Here is a 6,499-nt window from a genome sequence, read left to right on the forward strand (position 1 = left end):
CAAAAGGACCAACAGAATCAGACTTATTTATGATCTCTACCAGGCCCTCTACAACAGCCTCCCTGCCAGATATTATAAGCCATGTTGGGCAAGGATGAAGAGGGCAGGTGGCATGCCACACCCTTCCAAGCAATCTGTCCACATCCTCAGGGGTCACAAACTGAAACTGATGCAGTGTCATCACATAAGAGGAGCTGCTGGACACCTCGGCATCAGACTCTGTAACAATTGTAGAGTTTTAATCTAAGTCAGCCCGGATACGAGAGATTTTATCCACAAAAAACTCATTAAAAAGATCACAGCGAATACTTGTTGGTTCCAAGTACTGATTCAAGGGGGAAGGAGCGCACATTAGCCCCTTCACAACCCTGAACAACTCCGCCAGATGTGAACTTGCAGATGCGATACGAGAGGAAGAGAATCGCTTCTTTGCCGCACATAATGCCTGAGCATAGATCTTCAAATGCTCTCTATGTAATAATCTCCCATTTATCTCCCATTCTCTGCCCTTGCCCCAATGCTAACCCTAATAAGCAATAAAACACTGACTGCAGTACAGTACAATAAAACAGGAGGAAATGTCTTTATATACTTTACTAATCAGATCAAATAGGGATCTGGACCAGCATCCTCCTGTGTTCCATAGTTGCCAACCAGAACCTCTGGAAAGACCACACACAGGAGATAAAGGTGTACCCCTCTCCTGCCTTGCTGCCCTGCAACTTGCATGCAAATATGAGTACCCACCAACTCCCACCCCATGCCGTTTAGTCCTTTCAGGTCTAAAGTTAAGATCAGGTATTTGTATGGTAAGAATGACAGGTTATTCCCAAATAGCAAAGCAAAACCAGTATGGTGAGAAAGGAGCAAAGCAAATGGTCTTGAGACAGTTCTTTAGTATTGAAGGATTTATTTAAAGAAAAGGTTACAAACAAATGGGGGAAAGCCTGCAGCTTATTTCAGCTGTAGTTCATGGCTGAAGAAAGAGACCAAAACAAACAGCCATCTCTCGAGAGACAAAATGGAGACTAACACTGGAAGAACAAAGAGAGGAGGAGTCCAGCACTTTTATCCATGACCCTAAACCCAGGATCCCCCAGTGGTCACTATGACACATTGCAGCTGAGAGCTGATGCTGCAAGCTCCAACAGTATTTATTACTTTCTAGCTAGCAATCCAGTTGCCATGCTGGCTTTGGGCCTGCTGCAGGCAAGAGGGATGGCAAGGGTTACTTAGTTCATCCATAGCCACGGAACCCTAAGAAACACCTCCCAATGTCACTGCCAGGCATGCTAACAAGAGAGTAAATCCCATTAATAGGACTTACTTCTGACTCAGTAAATATGGTTAGGATCAGGCTGCAAATCTTTTGCAAATCTGGAATGTAGCAACAAAGAAATCAAGTTTAACATGAAAGGGTGTATTATTGCCTGTTACAAACGGCTCAGGATATTCTATCTCCACACTAATTTTTAAGACAGATTTACACTAATTTACACTAATTTTTAAAAAGAGATTCTACAATGCACAGTCTTTCTTCCCAAGGCAGCTGTTCCATAGAAGTGATGGTGGCTGAGCTGAGGGAATAAAAAGAAAGGTTTGGGTGTGTTCATTACTTTACCTACTGTGGAATGGGTAGGGATAAACCATATGTGCGCCTGCAATTAGACATTATGATTTCCAAAGTATTTACTTACCATTTGCTGAACCATTGAGTAATTACCACAGCAAAATTGCACAATCTGTCAGCTCCATCAGTTAAGTATGCTGCTGGACAGCTTGGGCATATGTACCTCACCAGTCCACAGCCTTTTACACACTTATCTAGGGCTTAAGTGTTTTCTAGTTCTTTTTACTTAACAATTCCTTTAGTCACAGTAGAAGGATGTGCTCATTTGGCCATTCATTTTGTTTAGAGTTATCCTGCATGATTTCTCCTATTAGATTTTTCAGGCATAGAATCCTATTGGTTGTGTTCCCTTTCTGGAGAGATATATTAAGGCAGAGTCTAGACTAAATTAATTGTGACTAATCACCATTGAAACAAATGAGATGTATTTCAATGGGATTGAGTCATGATTAAGTTAGTCTGGATTCTGCTTATTAATTTGCAAAGTTAAGGCATTTGTCACATCTTTGTTATCACAAATGTTTCAAGGATGGCAAACTGGACAATGCTGCGTTTCCTCTTCATTTGGTCAAAATAACATCATCCAATGAAATTAAACATTTGACAGATCCAAAACAGATAAGCCATAATTTGCAATTTTTCAGCATCCTTTCACCATTACAATTGGCATACCATACCATACCATTACAACTGACAGTCCTTTGACAAGTTTCTCACAAATATCAAGTCATATTGGACCTCAGGATGCAAAAATATGAAATAAATGCACCCAAATTCTTGGGAAGCAACATAAAACTTTTCTCCCTTTTTTTGTTTATTTAGAAATAATACATCTGAATTAGGAACTAATCTGAAGCCATTTGGCGGTCAAATTATGGCCCATTTGACTACTGTTGGTTTCCAACATATTTCTTTGAAGTATCTGATTGTAATCACTACCAGACAGGGCAATGAATCTAATTGGTTTTGGCAGTTCCTGATGTTGCAATATAACTCCAGGGAACAAAAACCGACAAGTGTTTTAGCTGATCGGGATTTGCTGGACACCTATAGAATTACAGAATTGGAAAGGATCACAAAGGTGGGCAAGCCAACTACTACCAGTGAAACTGAATCCTCTGCACCCCAGCAACCCCATGTGATGGAATATACTTATACCTAAACATACCTGTACATGCAGGATCAGAGTGTCTAGAAGTCTTTTGCAATGGATACACTAAGACTTTTAATAAATGGATTCTTTATATGATTGATTGCTCCACAGTAACATTTTCTATTCATGCGAGAATTGAAAGGGATAACAAATATAAAGGAGGCATACTACCCAGGAGCAGGGAAGCATCGTGTTCTTGTTCCCGCCAATCTCTGTATTTGCAAGTCTTGAGAGTCTCGAGTCCCCAATGTGGAAATTTTACAGTATTGATAATGCCAACATGACAACTTGTCACTTTGCAGTATATTCTAAAATATGACTAAACCTTAATAACTGGGTTATTCTAGAATAATCAGGGTAACTGAATAGGAATGAATGGCAGCTACTGTAATTATTCTGGAAAGAGGACCAAAGCCAACAGAAATTCTCCTCTAATTTTATATATTCCCAATAGGTGCACATAGTACATCATTATCACTATAGAAACTACTTAGTAGTTAGCTCCAGAAATCAGCTATGCTTCATGGTCCTATGGCCAAGTGTCTGAGCTGCTCATATGATATATTACCCTCTAGTAGAGGGAGGTGCAGAATGGGCTGTTAGAGGCCACAACAGACCAAAGCCAAACATATTAGAACCAGTAATGGGTTACCCACTTGCATATTGAATACACCTATTTAGAATAAGATTGACATTGTTTCATCACAAATGGACACAACAACTCAAGAAACGGCAAGTGGGAGCTGACACAAGGAAGATTTTATTTAAAACGCAAGCTTTTTACATGGATTCACAGTTCAAGGAAATGCAGTGAAATACATTTTCTTGTGGGGAAATGGCAGTGGCATTTGGCACAGTTGCCTCATCTCCTGACTCCCCAGCAGTTTAAAAAGTATATGCAGCATCCCAGTAGTGATCTGGCAAGTAGCTATGTGCATGGAACCAGCTGGCCCGGTTCGGCTGAAATCTGGACCGGATTCGAGCCACCCCAGGTGGCTTGGGCTCGATTGAGCCCGACCTGGTCCAGTTCCACCATTGAGCCAACTTGAGTGGCTCGACAGCTATACTTGTAAAGGGGAATCTGGCAAGGATTTCCCCATAGAAGTAAAGGGCTGCAGTGGGGTGTGTGTATGAGGGGAAAGTTCTTTCTTCTTTACCTTGAAAAATCACCACTGCACAGTGGGATGGTGGCAGACATGGTAGCAGTGACTTCTTTCACCTTCTCACCTACCTCCCAAATGACAGCCCTGGCCACCTATGGGCCATTTTGGGCCTCTCTGCACGCACGCATGAAGGCCCAAAATGGTCAAGCAGCCTCGGGAGGTAGGGGCTTGGCTCAAGGGTGAGCTTTTGAGTCAAGACAGCTTGAGTGCGAACCAGCTCAATTTCAAGCCGGCTCACAAATCCCTACTGGCATGATCCCCATATCTAGCGCCCAAGGCTGCTTATATTGTTCCTGTTGCTGGATCACGAGTTGGCCTGGGAAACATGAAGCTTCCACCTTCTTATTCATGGAGGCATGAGAGAGATAGCAAAGTGCCAGCTTTCTCGGGGACCCAGGACACACACACAATGATAGCTACACCTCTGAGCATGAGATTAGCATTAGGTGGCTGGCACTGTTCCTTTTGACAGTGCCAAATGCTTGTTTTAAGATTGTGATGGCCGTGCAGATCCCACCCTCCCACCCTCTCATCAGGTGTTCAGCACTGCAAAGGCTGACTGCACTAATGTGACTGTTCCTCAGTTCGGTGGCTCAGTGTGCACGTAGATTCCCGGGTTTTCCCCCCCAGAGTCTCCAATGACCTTCTTTCTGTCAAGAGCAAAATCTGTGATTTCCCCATGAGGTTGATTTCTAATGATTCCTCATTTGAAGCTAAGATGATACATTCCCTATATGTGCCACAACAGAAATCCCTACCCTGAAAGTGCTGGGTAAAATGCATTACAAAAGTTTGTTGCATTGTTTAGAGGCAGGCAGGCACAGCATCAGCACTTCACACACACACACACACACACACAACTCCTTCATTTGGAGCAAGAAGAGTACAACAGGTTGATGTGCTCACATTCGGTTTCCCATCCAAATATAAACCAAGGCAGACCCTGCTTAGCAAATCCTGATTCATATATTAAAATAATCTGAATCAGGCTGATGTGTATAGGAAAGACCTCACGTCCATGTAACAGCACAGTGACACTCAGTCTTCTGTTTCATTTATACTTCCTGGGATTACGGCAAATATGGGCAGTACTTGTGTATTTGCCTTCTGAAAATTGTGCATGTTTCTTGTAGTAGTTATTTTGGCCTAATTAAATCCAAATAACTCTGAGATTAAATTATGTTTGTGATTTATACTATTATCTTTATATAGAGGTACAATCCACTGACCAATACCATATCGTTATGGGTTCATTCTGTTTTTAATGTTACTGATAAAAATAGGACTGTAAACATTGCTATCACCTCTGCATCTGCAAGCTTGAAATAATTTACTCACAAGCAATCCCATAGACATCAGTTGAAGTATTAAGATATGTAGTTTCAGAGTTGCTGCCTACACCGCCCTCCCCTTTATTTTATTACAGATCTGAGCATTAAAAACTACGATTATTTTCCAAGTGTGCTGCTGGTTAATCTGCTGAGAATAACAGCATGTGCCATGTCCTATTTGGTTCCTGAAGTTTATCTCTTTAGTCAAGTGTTGTACACATAAACCCAGTCAACAAAAGGAGGGGAAAAAAGGAAACTAAACAATGAGCATGTGTAAAGTTAGGAATTTATAGGTTTTAGGCCTCTGCAGCAACATATCCTGAAAGAGAGGGGGGAAAGTGTTAAGAAAACAAATTATAGTTTGTGGATGTGAGGGCTCTGACACTGCCGTCTGACAAATTGACCCCCCTGCTTGACCTTCTGCAATATGTTTCCACAGGTAATTCCATAACTCTCCAGCCAACTTTTAAAGATTTCCTGTTTGACAGCTGGGAGAAAGGAAGTTCCACATCACCATGGAGCCAAGCATCCAACATGAAAGATCAGCATGCTTGAAACCTGTATAATTTATATTAGGTTTCATCGCCTTGCCGTGCTCGCATGATGAAATTTATTTCTGCTGATAACTGAGGTTTTTTAGCTGTGCGGTGCTGAAGTCGGTGTGGCAAGATGTTTCTGTTTCTGTTGTTGTTGGAATGTGCGCTGGAGTGGACTGTGAAACTGATGAATGACCAACCGTGGCAGATTCATAATCCGGAACTTGGTGCAGCTGCGAGGAAACTAATGGCTAGCGGGGACCACAGAGGTCCCTAAGCTAATACCTGTCTCCTCCATCACAAATTGATGGCATTAGACAAAAAAGTTGACTCTTTTCACATCCTGCCAATCTAATTTTGGTGCCCCTGCAGCCATCTCAGTATCTCGTGGCACTAAGGGCACTAAATGCAGCCTGTGGGATGGCTCGGGTAGCATCTGTCATCTAGGCACGCTGCTGTCTCGGCTGTCTGTCTGGCAATAGGGGGACATTACTGGGCATTCATCCCCTTTGGCTGGTTACTACAGGATGGCGGTGCCCCCATGCTGGGTTTTTTTCCACTGAGCGTCTCTGGCTTGCCTTCGCCTCTTTGCTAAGCATATGGTTTCACTTTTCTCTTTCTTCACAGGGAACCGGGACAGTTGAGGCATAGCTGCTTTTACTTGTTCCTCTCTGAAAGGTTGCATC

General features: G+C 42.5%; 1 long non-coding RNA gene across 1 annotated transcript in view; it reads right to left on the bottom strand.

Annotated features, from left to right (window-relative positions):
- Positions 1–5,541: 5,541 nt before the first annotated feature.
- The window catches only part of LOC128349264 (uncharacterized), a 12,174-nt gene continuing 11,216 nt past the window's right edge, over positions 5,542–6,499 (bottom strand). The window contains exon 3 of the long non-coding RNA XR_008318676.1: positions 5,542–6,499. This exon is cut by the window's right edge and continues 236 nt beyond it. This is a non-coding gene — a long non-coding RNA (uncharacterized LOC128349264).

The sequence above is a fragment of the Hemicordylus capensis genome, chromosome 3, assembly GCF_027244095.1.
Source record: "Hemicordylus capensis ecotype Gifberg chromosome 3, rHemCap1.1.pri, whole genome shotgun sequence".
NCBI classification, from domain to species: domain Eukaryota; kingdom Metazoa; phylum Chordata; class Lepidosauria; order Squamata; family Cordylidae; genus Hemicordylus; species Hemicordylus capensis.